Raw genomic sequence first — 22,439 nt, 5'->3', positions numbered from 1 at the left:
GCCCACTTTTTAATGGGGCTGTTAGTTCTTATCCTTTTGTCACATTTGAGTTCCTTGTAGATCCTAGATATTAGGCCTTTGTCAGATATACAGTTGGCAAATATTTTTTTCCCATTCTGTGGGTTGTCTCCCCATTCTCTTGATGGTTTATTGTGCTGTGCAGAAGCTCATGAGTTTGATGATGTCTCATTTGTCTATCTTATCTCTTATGACCTAGGCACTTGGGGTTTTGATCAGGAATTGGTTACCAGTTCCAATTTGCATAAAGTTGTTTCCTGCATTTTCTAAGATTCTTATGGTTTGAGGTTTTACATGTAGTTCTTTGATCCATTTAGAATTAATTTTTGTCTATGGTGATAGGTAGTGGTGCTGTTTCAATCTTCTGCATGTGATTAGTCAGTTTTCCCAACACCATTTACTGAATAGGTTCTCCTCTCCCCAGTGGTTGTTGTTGGAAGCTTTGTCAAAGAAGAGTTGGTTGAGAATTTAAGGCTTTGTTTCTGGAATCTCTATCCTGTTTCATTGGTCTGTATGCTTGTTCTTGTACTAATACCAGGCTCTTTTGATTATTGTAGACTTAGAGTAAAGTTTGAGGTCTGGAAATGTGATACCTCCTGTTTTGTTTCTTTTTCTAAGGATTGTTTTGACTATTCATGATCATTTATGTTTCCACATGAATTTCTGTATTGCCATTTCCAAGTCAGAGAAGAATGATGTTGGTAATTAATGGGTATTGCATTGAATCTGTAGATTGCCTTTAGTAGGATGAACATCTTGACAATGTTGATTCTTCCTATCCACGAGCATGGGATATTTTTTCATTTGTTTGTGTCTTCTTGGATTTTTTTGAGTAGCGTTTTGTAGTTCTCATTTTAAAGGTCTTTCACCTCTCTGGTTAGGAAGATGCCAAGGTATTTCTTGTGTGTGTGTATGTGTGTGTGTGTGTCTATTATGAATGGAATTGTGCTTGTAATTTGGGTCTCTGTCTGCTTGTTGTGGGTGTATCAGAATGTAACTGTCTTTTGCAAATTTATTATGTATGCTGAGACTTTACAAAAGTTCTTTAATAGTGCCAGCAGGTTTTTGACAGATTCTCTTGGGTTTTTGAAGTATAGGGTCATATTGCCAGCAAAGAGGGATAACTTGACTTTCTCTTTTCCTATTTGGATACCCCTGATTTCCTTCTCTTGTCTAATTGCTTTAGCTAGGACTTCCAACACAATGTTGAATAAAAGTAGTGAGAGTGGGCAGCCTTGTCTTTTTCCAGTTTTCAGGGGTAATACTTCCAATTTCTGTCTATTTAGCAATATGCTATCTGCAGGATTATCATAGGTGGCACTTACTATTTTGATGCATGTTCTTTCTATACCTAGGTGTTTGAGGGTTTTTATCAAGAAGGGATGCTGGATTTTATCAAAAGTTTTTTCTGCATCTAATGATATAATCATGTGGTTCTTGTTTTAACATCTGTTGACATATTTAATTACATTTATGATCTTGCACATGTTGAACCAGCCCTGCATCTTGAGGATAAAGCCTACTTGGTCGAGGTGGATGATTTTTGAGATGTGTTTTTGGATCCAATTTGCTAGAATCTGGTTGAGTATTTTTGTAATTTTCTTTTTTTGTTGGATCTTTACCCATTTGGATATGTGTAATGTTAGCTTTGTAAAATGATTTGGAAAGCATTCTATTTTTCTCAATTGCCTGGAATACTTTCAGTAGCATTGATACCAGCTCCATATTGTACATTTTGTAGAATTCCATCTAAAACCCGTATCTGGTCCAGTGGGGTGTGTGTGTGTGTGTGTGTGTGTGTGTGTGTGTGTGTGTGTGTTAGTTTTCTTATGACAGAGTCAATTCCCTGAGTTGTTATCGGTCTATTTAATGTCTCAATGTCTTCTTGTTTTAACCTTGAAAGTCCTCCATTTCATTTAGGTTATCAAGTTTGTTTCCATACAGGTGTGCATAGTAATCTCTGACAATCTTCTATATTTCTTCAGGGTCAATTGTGATTTGATCACACACACAGAGAGACACACACTCACACCAAGACATACTGGACTAACAATTAGGTGTAATAAAATAAAACAAAACAGAAAAACCAAAACACATACATGACTAGCACAAAATAAATGGAGAAGAAAAAGAGAAAGACTGGGGGAAAAAGAAATGAAAAGAAAAAATAGGAATTCAGATTGAACCCTCACACATATATTCACACCCACCTTAAACTATTTTTAGAAAAGAGAACAAAAGAGTAAAAACAATCTGACAAATAAGACAAAAAAATAAAATAAACTGGAAGATGAACACTCAATCATTCACATACATACACACAAAGGAAAAAGAAACAAAAGAAGAAAGAAAAAGAAAAGAAAAAAGAAAGGTGGTGAATAAAGAACAAACCCTCATGTTATATATAAATGCATAAGAGAAAAATATTTTTTAAAATAGAAAAACTACCAATGAGTCTAAAAAATTTAAGAAAGTAAACAAAGAAAAATAAATCCTTCCCTCTTGTGGCAGATTCTGTAATTGTTTATCTCCTCTGCTTCTCTGCAGAGTTTCCACCTCTTTCACTCTCTTCTGAGGTTCCAGAGAAGAAAAGAAGGAGGGGCCAGGAAGGGTGGGTGGGACTGCAGTCTTCCTCTCTCACTCTCATATGATCAGGGGACTGCCCTCTGGGGAGGAGTTGTGGGACTGTCTCTCCCCCTGGTGTGAACTTGGCGGGGGGTGCCCTAGTCAGACCTATCCTGGAGTGGAATTCTATTGAGGCTGACATCCAGGCTCTGCCTGGCTTCATCCCTCTCAGTCATGCCTCAGCTATTTGTGTCTGATGTTCAGAGGATTGCTGGGGAGGAGGGTGTTGGGCCTGCCTCAGGCTCACCACTGATCTCTTGGGAAGTCTTCCTCATCCTTTTCTGACCACACCCTTCGTCCCTCGACTGAAGCAGGGTAGGAGTTGGAGCACCTGAGACTTAGCACTTGTTCTGTCCCTCCAAAGTTTGAATTTCAGGATGTTCCCTCTGGGTCATGATCAACCCCTGAGTAGATAATCTGCGAGTCACAGAGATTGGGTCTGTTGTTCCATGCTAAGCAAGTCATAGCAGTTTCCTGCCCCGTTTTCAAGATGGTGGCAGGGTGCCTGTTTCATCTTTTCCAGTGGTACTCTGCCTCTGGGCTCCCTCCACAGCCATTTCTACCTACCAGTGTCCAGCACTGAAGTGGTGAGGTAAAACCTGGAGCTGGCAGTCTCTCCCACTGTAATAGTGAGGCAGAGCCTGGAGCCAGTAGTCTCTCCCCACCACTTCTTTGCAGGAAAATTTTGTCAGTTAAAAAAAAATGATGCTTGGCTTCTGTGACCCGGGAAGCTCTAGGGACCAGGCAGAGGACCTGCAGCACCAACTCCTTCACCAGGAGGCCCCTGGCCACTTGGTCACAAGTCCCCACTTAGTCAGTCTCTCCCTGCATCTTCTTCCCAGTAAGGATTTTGTTGATTTTTTAAAAATGGCTGTTGACTTCTGCATCCCAGGAATCACTGGGGTCCAAGCCAAGCAGCAGTGGCACCAGCTGCTGCACCAGGAGACCCTGGCTGCTTGCTCCTGAGCCCTCACTCAGTCAGTCACTCACACGCCCACTCACTCACAAAGGCATACACAAAAGTTTCCATACACTCACTTACTCACACCAGGACTCACATAGTCTGACTGGCTCAGCCACCATTTTCCCGACACCTCCTAGTTATCTTTCTTTTGGGGGTCTTTGCCCAGTTTGTGTATCACTCTGATGTTAGCTTCATCAAATGATTTGGGGAACGTTCCATTTTTCTTGATTGCCCAGAATACTTTCAATAGGATTGGTATCAGCTCCTTCTTGTATGCTTTTTAGAATTCTCTAGAAATTCATCTTGCCCAGGGCTTTTTTTGAAGGTAGTTTTCTTATAAAGGGGTCAATTTTCTGGGTTGTTATTAGCCTATTTAAGGTCTCTAGTTCTTCTTGTTTCAACTTTTGGAGGTTGTGTGGTATCAGAGAGTACTCCATTTTGTTTAGGTTTTTAAATTTGTTTCCATACATGTATGCATACAGGTATGCATAACAATATCTGATACATTTCTGTATTACTTTCAGGTGAGTTGTGACTTGATCTTTTGCATTTCTGATTGGGCTTATTTGGATTTTTTCTCTCTTTTGCTTGGTCCTTCTGGCTAGGAGTTCTCAATCTTATTTATCCTTTCAAGGAAGCAGATTTTTGTTTCATTGATTTTTTTCTATGGTTTGTTTTTTGTCTTCTATGCCCTGTATTTGGGCTTTTACTTTACTGATCTGGATTCTTTTGCTGAAGTTAGGATTTTGGTAGTCTTGCCTTTACTGTTTCCCTAAATGATTTATTAGGCAGTTATCTTTCTATTTTCACAATGTGTTTTTGTAGAGATATAAATTCCCCTCTTAGTAATGTTTTCATGGCATCCAAGAAGTTTTGGTAACAAGTGTCTTTGTTTTCATTTGTTTCCAAGAATCTTTATTGTCATCATCATGGATTTTTTCCACCTATTTTTCTCTTTAATTCCATTGCTCAGTGGGAGGGGATGTAGCTTTCGCTTCTGTTTACTCAACACCTATTATTCCTTAAGTGAAGTCTCTGGATTTATTCATTTTTGAAGCCAGGCTAAGAGTGGGGTGCTGAGATTTCTTTTTCAGAATTGAGATTTGATTACAGTTTAACTGAAGAAGCTATGATTCAGAAGCTACCTGCAGATTGCAGTATCCACTCACTGTGGTGTGGGCCCCCAGGAACTCACTTCCCACCACCTTACACTATGTCCATGTGTTGGGAGCATATGTATGACCCCTGAAACAAAAATGAGATAAAAGAAAGGAAAATAGAGAAAGGAAGAAGGGAGATGAAAGAAAGAGAGGGACAGAAAGAAACAAGCATGCAAAGGAACAGAAAAACAAACAAAAATAAACAAAATTTAAAAATTGAAGATACACTCAGCCTCAAATATACCTATGTGCAAAAGGGGGGGAGAAAATCAAATCTGACATACACACAGAAAGACATGTACAGTGAGTACTGCCCTCCCCCCAAAAAAATTTTTGTGAGTCTTGACTTTTGTAAGTCTTGGACTCTTGTGGTCATTTTTGGAACTTCTATTCCCTTTCCTTCTTATCATTATTATTTTTTTAACTAGCTTGTCTCAAGCACTGCTGCTTTTGACTCATCGTGAGAAGGAGTGGACTCCAGTCTTTAGACCCTGCTCTGCTCTTAGCACCGGCTGATCAGCCCTTTTCCATGTTGGCCAGACACTGTATGAGTTGCTGGGGTAAGAGGACTGGATCAGATCAGGACTCACCCCAACTTGTCTGCTGCTAAGTCTCCTGCTCTGATTGCACATGTCTATGAATGGTACAGGATGAGGGTGGGACATCTGAGTCTCCAAGTCAGTACTGTCCGTTCAGTATTGTGCACTTGAAGTATCCTCTCTGGGCCAATGATTGTCAATACCAGAGGGTTGTGGAGATAGCCCACTCAATCTCAGGTTGCAGACTGCTTAGTAATAAACAAACTGCAACAAGTTTCTGCCTGGGTTCAGGACAGAAAAAATGGTGTTGGTCCACATCTTCTCCTCTGGCAAGGCTCAGCTCCAGATTTCCTCCCCATGCTTTCTCTATGGTCCCTGCTGCCAGTGACTGGCCTGTTACCACTGGTGGTGGTGTGGGCCAGGTGCCAGGATCTGAGAGGTGACTGATTTCTGCTGTCTTTTCCCAAGAGATGCCCTGAGAATGACAGAAGTTTTTGTGCATGTGGGGAGCCAAAATTCAGAACGGTGGTAAATTGCAGCTGCTTCTGCCGGAGAGTCCTTGGTTCTCCATCCTGTGTCTCCCTTCATTCAAACATTCACTCACCCACTTGTATACAATCATGCATGCAGAGCCATCCTTATATGCACTCACTTATGCAGAAACTCGTACTCTGGTCAGTTCTGTCACCATCTTGCCCGCTTCTTCCTCTGTCATTTAATTTAGCATAATGCCTTCCAGTTTTACTCTTGTTGTAATAAATGGCAGCAGCATATCATTTTTGTGCAGAGCTGAATAATATTTTATGATTTATATATAATGTTTTATATATATAACACATTTTCTTTATGAATTCATCAATTGATAGGACACTTAAGTTGTTTCTATGTTTTAGTTATTGCAAATAATGCTTCAATGAACTTGAGAATGCAGATATCTCTTTAACATAAAAGAGGTGATATTGCTGCATCATATGCTAATTCTATTTTTAATTTTTGTAGAGACCTTCATATTGTTTTTTATAATTGTTTTACCAATACACATCCCCACCAACCCAGTGTACAAGAGTTCTCTTTTCTCTTTATTGTTTATCATTTTAGTAGTAGGTATTCTGACATATGTCAGGTTATGTTTCATTGTGGTTTTGGTTTACATAGATATGATGCTTAGTAATGTTAAACACTTTTCCATATACCTATTGGCCATCTGTATGTCTCTTGAGAAGTGCCTATTCAGATTCTAAGCCTAGATTTAAATCGGGTTTGTTATAGGATAAACATGTGTATACCCTTTAAATTTACATGTTGAAATTCTCACCCTGAAGGTGATGGTATAAGCAGGTCAAACTTTTAGGAACTGATGAAGTCATGAGATTGGAGTCATCATAAATGATATCTGTACTCACATAAAAGAGGACCCAGATAACTGTGTTTCTTCTTCCAAGTGAAGGCACAAGGAAAAGATAGGCTTTCATTAGACATTGAATTTGTTGCAGTCTTGATCTTGAACTTCTGAGTCTTCAAACTGTGAGAAATAAATTTCTATTGTTTTTAAGTCATCAAATTTATGGCATGTTTTTATAGGAGCTCAAAAGAACTAAGACAGTATTGTTTATTAGCCACTGAGTATTTTGTTAAGTTTCTTATGTATTTAGGATATTAACACCTTTCCGGATACCTACTGCAAATATTTTATCCCATTTCATTGGTTGTATTTTCACTCTGTTGATTATTTCCTCTGTTAGGCAGAAGAATTTAAGTTTGATGAAATCCCAGTACTCTATTTTCAGTAGTTGTCATTTCCTTTACTTTTGAGGTTATATTTTTAAAAATTGCTCAGACAACTTTCAAAAAGATGTTTTCTTCTAGAGATTTTATTGTTTCAAATCTTAGATATAGGTCTTTAATCCATTGTAGTTGATTTTTGTATATAGTGCAAGATAAATCTCCAATTGTATTCTTTTGCATTTTGCATGTAGTTTTCCCAATACATTTTTGAAGTTTTTCCCTTGATGTGTTCTTGACATACATGTTATAGATCTATTGAGTGTGATGCATGGATATATTTCTGGGCTCTCTATTCTGTTCCAGCAGTCTATATGTATTTTTTATTTCCATACTCTACTGCTTCGATTACTGTAGCTTTGTTATATATTTTGAAATCTGGATGTGTGATGCCTCCAGCTTTGGTCATTGTTAAAAACTGTCCAACTCTAAAATATCACAGTAATACACATACTTGTGGTAATTAAGGTACTTCCATATTTTAAAGTAAAAATGAAACTCACATTTTAAAAAATTCATATGTTAAAAGTTGCAAATAATTATTTTATTTAAATTAAATTAAGTTTTTTTCTTTTTTAATTTTTTTTATTTTAAAGATGTGGGGTACAATTCAGGGTTAGGCATAGACATGCTCATTATGCAAGTACCCTTGTTAATGAGGTGTGCCCCCACCTCCCCTGGCAGTTTATCACTACTGTCAATCCCTTTTATATAGTATGATGATAATTGTTCAAGGTCCACTTATGAGTGAGAACACATGGTACTCTGTTCTTTGTTTCTGTGATAGATCACTGATAATGATAGACTCCAAATCCATCCAAGTTGCTGTAAAGTTCATATGTTTGTCCTTTGTGGCTGCATAATATTCAATTGTGTATATGCACCACATTTTTTTTTTAATCCAATCCAGTTTTGCTGGGCAGCACCGTTGGTTCCATGTTTTTGCTATTGTGAATAGTGCTGAAGTAAATGTGTGTAGAGGTATCTTTTGTGTAGAATAATTTGAGTTCCTCTGGATATATTCCCTGTAGGGGGATTGCTGATCATATGAAAGGTCAATGTCTAGTTCTTTCAGAAATTGAAACACTGTTTTCCATAGAAGTTGCATTAGTTTGCATTCCCATCAGCAGTGTAGCTGCATTCGTTTTACTTTGTATCCTTGCCAGCATCCATTCTTGTTTGTTTTACTAATGATGGCCATTCTCACGGAAGTTAGGTGGTATCTCAATATGGTTTTGATTTGTGTTTCTCTGATGATTAGTGAAGTTGAATACTTTTTCATGTGTCTGTTGGCTTCCCATATATCTTATTCTGAGAGGCATCTTCTCATATCTTTTGCCCACTTTTTAATGGGGCTGTTTGTTTTTTTCCTTTTGTCATATTTGAGTCCCTTGTAGATCCTAGATGTTAGGACTTTGCCAGATGTACAGTAGGCAAATATATTTTCCCATTCTGTGGGCTGTCTCCCCACTCTTTTGATGGTTTAACTTACTTTGCAAAAGTTTTTCAGTTTGATGAGGTCCCCCTTGTCTATCTTCTCTCTTATGGTATGAGAACTTGGGGTTTTGGTCTGGTATTGGTTTCCAGTTCCAATTTCCATCAGAAAGTCTTCTGCACTTTCTAATGTTCTTATAGTTTGAGGTTTTATGTTTAGATATTTGATCCATTTAGAGTTGATTTTTCTGTAGAGTCATAGGTAGGAGTCCTGTTTCAATTTTCTGCATGTGATCAGCTGGTTTCCCCAGCACCATTAAATAGGTTCTCCTCTCCCCAGTGTCTGTTGTTTGAGGTTTTGGCAAAGATGAGTTGGTTGAGAAATTGATGTTTTGCTTCCAGAATCTCTATCCTGTTCCACTAGTCTGCATACAGGCTCTTGTACCAATACCAGGCTCTTTTGATTATTGTAACCTTATTGTAGCATTTGAAGTCTGGAAGTGTGATACCTCCTGCTTTGTTTATTTTACTAAGGATTATTTTGACTATTTGTAGTCATTTATGTTTCCATATTAATTTCTGTATTGTCATTTCCAGGTCTGAGAATAATTATGTTGGTAAATTAATGTGTACTGCATTGAATCTGTAGATTGCTTTAGGTAAGATGGACATCTTAACAATGCTGATTCTTCCTATCCATGAGCATGGGGCATTTTTCCATGTATTTGTGTCTTCTTCGATATCTTTGAGCAATGCTTTGTAGTTTTCATTGAAAAGATCTTTCACTTCCCTGGTTAGGAAGATGTTCTTTTCTTTTTCTTTCTTTCTTTCTTTCTTTCTTTCTTTCTTTCTTTCTTTCTTTCTTTCTTTCTTTTTTGTGGTTGTTGTGAATGGCATTGTGCTTTTTATTTGGTTCTCTGATTGCTTTCTGTTGGTGTATAAGAATGTAACTGTCGTTTGCACATTTGTTTTGTACCTCAAAACTTTGCCAAAGTTCTTTATCAGTGCAAGCAGGTTTTTTACAGATTCTCTTGGATTTTTGAGGAATAGGATCATATCATCAGCAAAGAGCAATAAACTTCCTCCTTTTCTATTTGAATACCTTTGATTTCCTTCTCTTGTCTAATTGTTCTAGCTAGGACATTCATCACAATGTTGAACAAGGGTAGTGAGAGTGGGCAGCCTTATCTAGTTCTGGTTTCCAGGTGAAATGTTTTCAGTCTCTGTCCATTTAGCAATATGCTAGCCATGGGCTTATAATAGATAGCACTTACTATTTTGAGATGTGTTCCTTCCATACATAGGTGTTTGAGCGTTTTTATCAAGAAGGATCCTGGATTTTATCAAAAGCTTTTTCTTCATCTAATGATATAATCATGTGGTTCTTGTTTTTATATCTGTTGATGTATTTAATAACATTTATGGTCTTGTGGATGTTGAACCATCCCCGCATTCTTGGCATGAAGCCTACTTGTTTATTGTAGGCAATTTTTGAGTTGTTTGGTTGGATCTGATTTGCGAGAATCTTGTTGAGAATTTTTGCATCTATGTTCATTATAGATATTGAACTGTAGTTTTCTTATTTTGTTGGATCTTTACCCAGTTTGTATATCAGTGTGATGTTAGCTGTAAAATGATTTGAGGTGAATTCCATCTTCCCAAACACCTGGAGTACTTTCAGCAGGATTAGTATCAACTCCTTCTTGTACATTTTGGAGAGTTCTGCTGGAAAGCTGTTCGGTCCAGGGTTTTTTTTTTTTTGGTAGGCAGTTTTCTAATAAAGGAGTCAGTTTCCTGGGTTATTATTGGTCTATTTAGTGTCTTGATGTCTTCTTGTTTCAACCTTGGGAGGTTGTGAGATGTTAAATGGGCTCCATTTCATTTAGGTTAACAAGTTTGTTTCCATATGTGTGTCCATATCTAAAATATCACAGTAATACACATATTTATGGTAATTAAGGTATTTACATATTTTACAGTAAAAAATGAGGCTCACAGTTTTTACAATTCATATGCTAAAATTTGCAAATAATTATGTTATTTTAATTTTATTTTAAAATGTGTTCATTACATTCTCAAATAGCATACAATGATAGTAAATGTTTCCCTTTAGAAAAATTAGCAGTCAAATTCTTATTCAATCATATTGTATCAACTTCAGATTTTCTGGGTTATGGTTTATAATATCAATGAAAGACATATGACTTTCCAGTTATTTTAACACAATTCTTCAAAGTAATATGTCAGCCAAAAATTCTGAAAGTTTTTGGAAGCAAAGTCAAGGTGATTAATCATGAAAATGAAAACATTGTAGTCCAGCAATCTTCCTCTTGTGAGGGTTCATAAAAATAAAAAATAAAAAAACTAGTAAGTATGAGTGTATTGGATCAGTTTTTTAATTGTTGCTTTAACAAATTACCACAAATTTTGAGTCTTAAAGCAACATAAATTTATTTTCTTACATAAGAAATGGGACCTTCCTGGGTTAAAATCAAGGCATTCTGACAGGACTACATTCCCTTTTGGAGTTCCTAGGGAAAAAAATATTTTTCTACTTAATTTTGTCTTCTACTAGCCTCCTATATTATTTGGCATGTAGTCCCCTACCTCCTTCTTCAAAGTGTTGCATTTCTCTGTACTTTTGTTTCATAGTCACATCTCCCTCAAACTTTCTTCATCTGCTTCCCTTTTTTACGCTAAACCCACAACTAGCATATTGCAAAATATGCTAGCTCTCTTCTCCACCTCTAGATCATTTGTGTATTTACTTTCATTACTTTCATTTCTTTGGTTTCCTTTGATTTTACACTACTCTTTGGCAAAGCTAAGATTATTGCCTTTCATTTTTATTCAATATATTTTATCCCTTCAAAGAGCATTTATCTATGCTTTTGTTACATCTTAATGTTTCTGTCTCTAGTATCTCATCAAATTTACCCCACAACGCATTTATATGTTTCTAATTCTAAAAACCTTTTTTTTTTTAAGACACTATCTTCATAAAGAAGCAAACTTAATTTGCTTCTCTTCTAATTACATTAGACTCATTTGGCTAACTAAGGATTATCTTATTTTAAGATTAATTGATCAGTAACCTTAATTCCATCTGCAAAGTCTCTCTGCCATGAAAAGTTACATGGGGATGTAACTTTCTGGGGATTTGGATATGGACATCGTTGTAAAAGAGGCATCATTCTGCCTGTATATTACAGCTATTTGAGCCCTGATATCAGTTTGAAAATGATATTCCCACCTGCCTCCCACCCAAAGCAGATGCAGCTACATGCCAGGCTCATAGTTTACAGAGTAAATCATACATTATTTCAGCTCCCATTTATCTTCTTGGCAGAGAAATTTATTTAAGAAATAACCTGCCAACTGAATGTCATAGTAAAGAATGTTTAGTGAAGCATTATTTGTAGTGATAACAAAACAAACCTGAGATACTTAGAAATAAGCCAATGTTAAATATAAGTTTACGTTTAAATAAATTATGGTATATGTGCAATATGGAATATTATGTAGCTTTTATAAACAATTAATATAAATGTTCCATAAAGTGAATTGTTTTCCAAAAAAATTACTGAGTAAAGTAAAAATAAGATGTAGAGAAGTATGAATAAAATGTTATTACATGGATTATATATGTAGTATGCAAGTATACACATGTGTACAAAATATATAGTATATAAACATATGTAGCCAATAAAAATTTATGTATATAAATATCTTAAATACATAGTATACATATATATACACTTTCATAAGCACAATGAAAATAATACTTGTTTGACAACATAAGTTATCAGGTAGTAAGGAATGGGATTTTGAGAGAGAGAAGAGCATACAGGAATTAAAGGGAAAAGAATCTGGGAAAAGCAAACGCTTTCCCCCCAAATTAGAGAACAATATTAATTACATAATGCTCTACTGTCAGGTCTGCACAAATTGCTTCTGATGGGAAATAATTATAGTAGTATAGTACGTTGGAAAGAGCAATGAGCTTGAAGTAGAAGAAAACTTAGATTTAAAATGGCAGAAACTTCTTTGACATTTATTGAAGGCATGGAGTTTACTTTTTCTTCTCTTAAATTTGAGCTGATTGGTGACATGTTTGACAAAAAATGTGCAGGGAAACAGACACTGTACTCATTCTGGGCATTTTCCATATGAGTAATGGAACTACTGCCTTGTTCTCTTTTTGGACAGCAGCTACCAGATGAGAAATGAGACAACACTGATACCACCATGCAGTGAGAGACCCAAGCTACATGTGGACGTTCTGAGAAATTAAAGTAATGTGAAGAAAGCGAGAGTCAAGAAGCAGAATGAATATGCTGCTCGTTTGTGTATATTGGGAAAGTCATTTTATCTTTCTTTGCCTTAGCTCTTGTGACTGCTGTAAAATGAATATAATAATAATGTCCCCCTTGAAGGGTTGTTGCAAGAGTTAAATGAAGCAATATTTAAATATTACTTAAACGCTAAGTTCTATATGTCAATTGCAGTTTTTTTTATCCTAGAGTGGCCATTGTCATAAATTAATTTATACAATTTTGAGGATTAAATGAGGTAATGATAGTCATATTAATTTTTGAACTGAAAAATTGTACTATAATTAAAATGTACAGGTAACCCCTTTGGGTTCCCTCCCATTGCGAGAGCTTTTCTGTCTTCTCAATAAATCCTCCTTTTTAAAAAAATGTGCATATATAGTGTTATTATAGTTGATACTTATAGTTAATAATTACAGAATGAAGAAAACTATTAATAGTCATTACTCATTGATTGAACAAATATTATGTGACAGACACACAAATCTAGTTCATGGATACAAAATGGTAAGATGGCTCAACACATTACCCTCAGAGAGATTCCAATTTTCTAAGGTCAAGACAAGAAAAAAACCAACAAACTTATAATTAGACTTCTTTCTATTAGAAAACTTTTTAAATCTATGCCAAAACATACATTAAGTATTTCTCATTTGGATTTCCAAACCACACAGAAATTACATCATCTTAGCACTTATAATAGTATAATGCACCACCAGGACTTACTTAATACATTGCCGTATTGACAACTCCATCTCCAAATACTCTAATGAATTTAGACTTATGCTTTGGAGGAAAGAGGCAAGAAATAAGTTACTTAGGTTTTCTGTTTAAACTTTAGAGATAAACTCTTTTTCTATTGGCTCAGTTTTCTTGGAATCAGCTTCAATGACAATTTCTTGTATCATGGTAACTGTAATTTAAAAGCCAATATTAGGTTGTGGAACCCAGAGAAATATTTAAGACTACTTTTCTTTATATTGGTTTAGAAAAGGACATGCTTAAACTAGGCAAAATGCCAGGTCTAGCTGATTGTACCAGGAATACAGATTACACAAATAGACCAAATATTGTCACGTGTTTTAGTTTTTAAAATATGTGCATGTTCCCATCTCTTCCCAGTGCTTTCTCTACAGCACAGATTCCTCAGATCCCAGAAGTGATACAATCTTGCCCATAAATGTGTTATGGGTTCTGGCTTATTATATATCAGAAGTATGGCTAGTGTCCATTTCTCCACCATGGTGTGAAATCTCTATAAATTTAAACCAAAAAAGAATGCAATTTGTCAACATTTTCAAGCTGCCAATAATGTCTTTGAGCTTTGTGCTTCTGCAGAGAATCTCAGTTTTACTCCTTGAAATAAATGAGAATTAATATTTGATAACAACTTCTCATGTCTTCTTCTCCACCTCTGAACCATTTGTATCTTTACTTTCTTTGCATTCTTTTCTCTGGTTTCTTTTGATTTTATGCCACTCTTTGGCAAAGTTAAGATGATTGCCTTTCATTTTTATTCATTATATTTTGTACTCCCAAAAAGTATTTATCTATGCTTTTTATATGTTTTCATGTTTCTATCTCTACTATCTCATCAAATTTACCGTCCAAATACATCCATATATTTCTAGTTCTAAAAACCTTTTAATAAGACACTTTATCTTCATATTCATTGACAAGATCTGAAAACTTACAATTTCTGCCTCATCAACTTCAACTCTTAAATCTACTGTGATGTGGCTTCTTATGTTCTCGCAAATGTGCCAAAAATATATTGATTAAAACAAGCAGTAAACATTTTGTCCATCCCAATAATCATTACTATTATGAAATCAAATATTTTGTTCTGTGAACACAACAAATCTCTCTCTGTTTTCTCTGTCAACTGCAGTCACTATTCCTGTTCTATTTCATTGGAAATTTTGGAAATAAACATTTTTATGTCTTTCTATCTTTAAGCTCTCTGCCTTATTAAGCTTCTTTCTTATCCAACTTAGAACGTGTGTTCATGATTATAACAACACTTGTGTCTATAATCTGAATTTCCTGCCCCGTCTGTTCTTATTATCCAATCTGTGATCGTATTGACACGGTCAATAACAGATATAAAAATCTCCCATACAAGGGTAAATTGCTATTAATATGTATTTATGGTCCACTGTATTCCCTGAATATATGAAATATTTCCATTTATTTTGAAGTATACTACTGCCATCATATAGCATGGGAACCAAACTCCATAACACTGTAACTAACTTCCAAATCTATTTCTGAACCAGTGTTTTATTTCTTTCCTTCTGTAATAGTAAAGAAAATGCTTCTTTCTTTTCTACTCCTAATCGTCTTTACCTTCTTTCTCAAGAAAAATTAAGAACAATTTAATATTTAATTTTCTCTATATGCAATCTCTTCTTTTTAATGGGATCCCTAGATCCTTTACAAAACATTGGGTATTTTTAAAGTTCAGGTTATCTAAAAGAAAAAGCAAATGCAATAAGTTAATTTAAGCTACATATTTTACTCCAGCTTCTGCTCAATTTACTTTTTGACTTTCACTACCAATTACAAAAGATAGAATCAATAATCACTGATATATTACTTGTTCTACAAACATTCCTCAGCCCATCTATAACCCATAGGGTGATTTTTTTTGTCATCACCTTATGTAATAAGCTATTTCTGTGACTCACAGTGAATCATGTTTTTTCATCTCATGCCATATTTTAGTCTGTGGAAAGCAGTGTGGTGATTCCTAAAAGCTCTAAAAATTGACCTTCCATATGACCCTGCAATCCCCCTACTGGGAATATACCCTGAAGAACACAAATCACTCTATAAAAAAGATACCTGCACACGTATGTTTATCGCAGCATTGTTCACAATAGCAAGAACCTGGAAACAACCATGCTGCCCATCAAAAGAGGACTGGATTAAAAAAATGTGGTACATATACACGATGGAATACTACACAGCCATAAAAAAGAACAAAATCATGAATTTCGCTGCAACCTGGATGGAACTAGAGTCTATAATACTGAGTGACCTCTCACAGAAACAAAGATCCGAATATCACATGTTCTCACTCATATAATGGACCTTGAACATCCAATGAAATACTATAAGAAAATGACTGACGGTACTGGGAAACTATGGGGGGGAGGGGGATGGGATTAACAGTAGCAAATATCTGTCTGGGGATGGGAAAACACCTCTTATCAACAGGGTGCCTGAACGAAATGTAATTGTACACCTAACCCTTAACTGTACCCCACAAAACCATAATAAAAAATACTGATTAATGAAAAAAAAAGTCAAATAAGGTAGGGGATGGTGAGCTAGGATTCAGAAACTACTTACAAATTGCAGTGTTCACTGTGGTATGTGTTCCATGAGACTCACTCATCACCACTACTCTATATGATGATGCATTGGGTACGTGTGTGTCCCCCCTGGGTCCAAGATACAGTGACAACAAGGAGGAGCACAGAGAAAAATAGAATAAAACAAGATAGAAAAGAATTTTTTAAAAAGAAAAAGAAAAAAACACGGAACAATGAAAGCAGAATCCAAAACAAAAAATAATTGAACACACACAGACATATACATATACCCCAAAACAAACTAGAATAACAACAAAGTGAAACAAAACAAATAACAACAACAAAAAAAAACCCCACAGGAAAGCTACACACACACACACACACACACACCTAGCCCAAAATGAATGGAGAAGAAAAACAGAAGAAACAGGGGGGAAAAGGGAATTCAGATCGAACCCTCACACATATAGTAGCACATATCTCAAACTAAAAAGCAAAATAAAATAAATTAAAAGAACAAAAACAAACCAACAATAACAAAAAAATTGAAAAATTAACAATCATTCACATATACACATAAACAGAAAACAAAAGAAGAAAGAAAAAGGAAAAGGAAAGAAAAAAAGGGGGGTGCGAATACAGATCAAATTCTCACACACACATTCATGCCCAAAGGAAAATTATTTAAAAATAGATGAACTAACAGACCAAAAAAAAAAAATTAAATTTGAAAAAAATTAAAAAAAAAAAAAAAAAACACCTGCCCTCTTGTGGCAGGCTCTGTAATTGGTCCTTTAGTCTGCTCTTTCCTGCAGAGCTGCCACCTCTTTCACTCTCTCCCCAGTGTCTGGAGCAGGGAAGGAGGAGGGGCAGTAGGGATGGGTGGGACTGCAGTCCTCCCCTCCCACTTTCTTATGGCCAAGGAGATCTCCTCCAGTAGGTGAGTGCAGGACTGTCTCTTCCCCAGGTGTGTACTCTCAGAGGGTGCCCTATCCTGGAATGGAGTTCTCCTATTGTGACTGATGTCCAGGCTCCACCTGGCTTTGTCCCTCTCAGTCGTGGCCCATCTGTGTGGGTCTGATGTTCAGAGGATTGCTGGGAGGAGGGGTTTGGGTCAGCACTGGACTCACCACTGACCTCTTTGGAGTTCTTTCTTGTCCTTTTCTGGTCACACCCTTTGTCCTGTTGCTGGATCATGGTAGGGGATGGGGTACCTAGGACTCAGCACTCATCAGGTCCCTCCAAAGTTTGTGCTTTCAGGATATTCCTTCTGGGTCATCATCAACCCCTGAATAGTTGATTTGCTGTCAACTATCTTGTTGTCACAGAGATTGGATCTCTTGCTTCATGATAGCAAGTCAGATCATTTTCCTGCCCTGCCTTCAAGATGGTGGTGGGGCACCTCTCTCAACCTACACAGTGGTATTCTGCCTCTGAGCTTCCTCTGCAGCCCCTACTGCCAGTGTCCGGCCAGGTGCTGAAGTGGTGAGGCAAAGCTTGGAGCCAGCAGTCTCTCCTGCAGCAGTGGTGAGGCAGAGCTTGGAGGTGTTAATCTCTCCCCTCCGCTTCTTCACAGGAAAACTTTTCAACCACTGGGTTCATATCCAAAATGTATAAGGAACTTGAACAACTCAATAGAAAGAAAACAAATAGCCAAATAAAAATGAGAAAGTGATCTAAATAAACATTTCTCAAAATAGTACATACAATGGTCAACAGGTATATAAAAAATGCTCAGCATCACTAATCAGTAGGAAAATACAAATTAAAACCAAACTTAGTAATTAACTCACACATCAGAATGACTATTACCAAAGAGATGAAAGATAACAAGTGTTGGTTAAGATGTGGAGGAAAAGAATCCTGGCACACTGTTGGTGGAAATGGAGATTAGTACAGCAATTATGAAAATCTGAATGGAGGTTTCTCAGAAAACTCAAAATATTATTACTATATAATCAAAGAATTTTACTGCGTAGTAAAAACTCAAAGAATTTGAAATAATTATGTCTAGAATATATCTACATTTCCATGTTTATTGCAGCATTATTTACAAAAGCTAGTATATAAAACCAACCCAAATGTTGATGAGTGAATGAAGGAATAAATAAAATGTGGTATACATACACAATAAAATACTATTTTTTCTTAATAAAGAGGAAAATTTTGTCATTTTTAAGCAACATGGATGAACCTGGAGCATGTTCTACTAAGTAATATAAGTCAGGCATAGAAAGAATATTATTATATATTCTCACTTATATGTGGAATTTAAAACAATCAAACTCATAAAAGCAGATAGTAGGATGGTGGTTACCTAAGACAGTGAGTGGGAGAAATGAGGAGATACTGGTTACAGGACGCAATGTTTCAGTTAGAAGTAATAAGTGATAGTAGTTAAGGTGATGGATAGGTTAATAAGCTTGAAGCAATCATTCCACACTGCATATATGTATTATAGCATTGAACACATTTCACTGTGTAAATATATGCAATTATAACTTGTCAATATTTAATAAAGAAGCAATGTAAATTATAAAATGATAAATTATGAAACAATTTATCCTATAGTATATGCTTCAAGTATGAAGAAAATATTAAAAAAAAACTACACAGTGATATCACTTAATTCCAGTCAGCATGGCCATATCAATAACTCAAAAAAACAACAGATGCTGGAGAGGATGCAGGGAAAAAGGAACACTTCTACACCATTGGTGGAAGTGTAAACTAGAACAACCTCTGTGAAAAACAGTGTGGTGATTTCTAAAAGATCTAAAAATTGACATTCCGTATGACCTCACAAACCCTCTTCTGGAAATATACCAGGAAGGACTCAAATCACTCTATGAAAAAGATACCTGCACACGCATGTTTATTGTACCATTATTCACAATAGCACAAACATGGAACCAACCATGCTGTTCACTGAATAAATAAAATGTGGTATTTATTCACTCCTCTTTAAAAAAGAAAAAAACTGAATTAAATAAAAGCAAAATATCTTAAGCTGAACAATGTACAGAAATTTTAATGCCAACTACAAAAGTTGAAAGTGGACTGGATTAAACAATGTGGTATATATACATGATGAAATGTTATGCAGTCATAAAGAAGGACAAAATTGTGAACTTCATACCAACTTGGATGGATTTAGAACTTATAACATTCAGTGATCTAGCACAGAAACAAAAAACCGAGTATCACATATTCTCACTCATAAGTGGACCCTGAGCAATTATCGTAGTACTACAGGAAAGGGATTGGCTGTAGCAAGAAATTGTCAGGGGAGAAGAGAGAACACTTTATCAGTAAGGGTACCTGATCTCGAACCAGGTGAACTGGAGACCAAAGTGAGGCTCAAATTTTACCTGTACAATGACCATTTATTTACCTAATCTTGAAATAAAATAAAAATTTTTAAAAAGGAAATGACATTTTGTAGAAACAGGGATGTATAGAAATGATAGTGGCATAATATATTGACAAGAAATTTAAGATTAAAATCATCAGTGCAATGTCTACTGTACATTTAACTAGTAGATGGAGATGAGGTGAAATTAAAGAATGCAGCCACAAACAAATCTTTAAGAAGATTGACTTGACTATAGATAAATAGTCATTTGGGTTTGTAATGTTGTTTTAAAGACAGAATTATACATTTATAAAAACATATTCAGTTGAGCTTATTTGTATTTATTTTTTAACTAAATAGGTGTTAAATAATATATCTTATAATTTTAAAAAGAAGTATAATACAGTGTTATGGATTTGACAGTGGAATTCGTTTACTATTTAAACAACTAGATTTCGATCAAGCAGAAGCTAGGCAGATAAACTACTTTTATGTATTAGACTATATGTGTTTATAAATTTTGCCACTTAAAAACTATATAACAGTGAGAAAAATTAACATATTTTCCTCAATTGACAAGTAGGATGAGAGTAAGGGCATGAGTTTATATAAATGCTTACAACAGTACCAGAGTGTCTCACCATGTGAAGTATATCATTACTATAACCTATTTTCTGAGGTAATAGAAAACTCATTATAGTCTTAGAAATATTTTTGTTTTGTTTCCTGATTTATAGTTTTACCTAATAGTGTGTCATGGATACTGACTAATATATAAATTGACAAAAAAGAACAGATTTTTAAAAAAACCCTGTTACACTCTTCTTTAAAAAAGAAAAAAACTGAATTAAATAAAAGCAAAATATCTGAAGCTAAACAATGTACAGAAATTTTAATGCCAACTACAAAACCTCTAAGACATATGAAACTTACAGCTGTTATCTTCACTTTCAAAGCAGGAAATAAAGTAATTTGCTATAAACAAGGATAGAGGAAAAGAAATTAATGAAACTTTTAACAAATACATTAGAAGAAGAAGAGAGGAGCAGAGAGTCAGGAGCAGAATTGGAGAGAAAACAGACTTAGTGGATATCTCACTGTCTCACAAGTTAGGTCCATGATGCAAAACAGAAAAATTTCTCCATGTTTGGAAAGCTGTACTATAAAATATAAAAATTTCTGCAGAGTCTCATCATAGTTTATATCTTATTGCTGAAGGGAAGAATTTGAACCCACTCTCAAAAGATTTATAAAAGTGGAAGCATTAGGACACAGAAGAAAAGAAGATATCTGTGGGTACTCTTCGTTCTCAGAGACCACACTCATTCTTTGGTACATGGCCTTCTCCATTTTCAAGTCAACAATCAAAAGTGGAATTCCTTCATATTTTTCATCTCTGTCTTCCTCTTCTGCTCCCCCCTCCCCTAAAAGGCACTGTGTTTTTAAAAGCTCTCCTAATTTGGTTAAATGCAAAGAAGATAATCTCCCTATTTTAGAACCAAAGGATTGGGGACCTTAATTGTATCTACAACATTTCTTTTACCAAACAAATATACACAGGTGTAACATTGCTGTCTCACTAAGGTCAGTGGAGACTATGAAGTATAAAGTCGCACAAACACATAGATTGATGAAGCTGAAACATCTCATAGAAGCACTATTTGAAACATGCAGCTTTTTATTTAAAAATACTAGGCAGATATATAGAGAATTTTTACATCTGAACATGGAAGAGACTCGTGTTATTTCCATATTTTACTGGCTAGACTCTGACATGTCTTTGATTGAAAATGTTTTGGAAATGTGATGCAGCAGTTGGAAAATATGATAAGCATTATGTACCTGATCCACTAGGAGAATGTAATGTCACAGAATAAAAGTTTTGAAAGAGCTTGCTATGGATTATCTTTGCAGATGTCTACTGATTTATGGCAAAATAAACTCTAAAAGATAATATAGATGTTATTGGCAGAGTAATACATATAACTTACTGTCCAACCTGGAAACATTGAGAGTTAAAAGTGACATCATTGAAATTTAGCTAGTGCCACAGGTGTAAACCAAGACTGTCTCAGGAAAACTAGAAAACATGTTCATGCTAGTCATCGCTGACCTAAAAAATAGTAGTTTTGTTGAAATAAGGCCAAAACCTTTCTGTAGTCTATTGACTTGAGACTGGTGGATGAGACAGGAAGACCATCTAATAGTTAATTTGTGAAGGGCATCAGAGAAGCAGGAAGGAATCAGTGAAGATGAAGTAGATGTAAGTGGAAAATAACAGGAAAAGTCAGATTCTTAGGAAGTCATGGCTAAGTAGAATTCAGAGTATCAAATGAGACTGAAGTAATGGGAGAGTAATATGTATTCAATACAAGCAATGCTACTTTATATTAGGAGAGAAGGCAGAGAGCAAAGGTTGAAATCAAAATAGGACCACACATTCTAGAATTTTCAGATGAAAAAATTTTCTAAAATTTGCTTCCATTTTTTCAAGAAGTAGAAGGCAAGGTTATCAGCGGGAATAATTACAGGAAAAAAGTGTAAAATAAATTATTTAGTGCCATAAGAAAGCCAGTTATATAGCTAATATTGACATTTGCACCAATAATCCCATTCCTCTAAAAGACTAGTATATGTGTGTTTCAGTTCCTAAGTCTTCTTCTTTTTTTTTTAATGTTATCTTGGATTTCATAGAATTCATCTCATATTTCTGAAAGTGTAGGGATATAAATTGTCTTAACTTAGATTAAGTCTGTAGAGCCAGAACCGTACATAAACTTCTATGCCATTTTGTCTCCACTCAGTTCAGTTTAGAGAATGTTCCATTGTTATTTTCTCAGCTGTCTCATTGGTGGCGGAAGCAAAATAATACTGACAATCCTTGACATTGGAGTTTTTTTGTGATGTC

The sequence above is a fragment of the Carlito syrichta genome, unplaced genomic scaffold, assembly GCF_000164805.1.
Source record: "Carlito syrichta isolate Samal-C Ts95f unplaced genomic scaffold, Tarsius_syrichta-2.0.1 Scaffold316183, whole genome shotgun sequence".
In the NCBI taxonomy this organism is placed as follows: Eukaryota; Metazoa; Chordata; class Mammalia; order Primates; family Tarsiidae; genus Carlito; species Carlito syrichta.
This window is presented reverse-complemented; position numbering follows the sequence as displayed.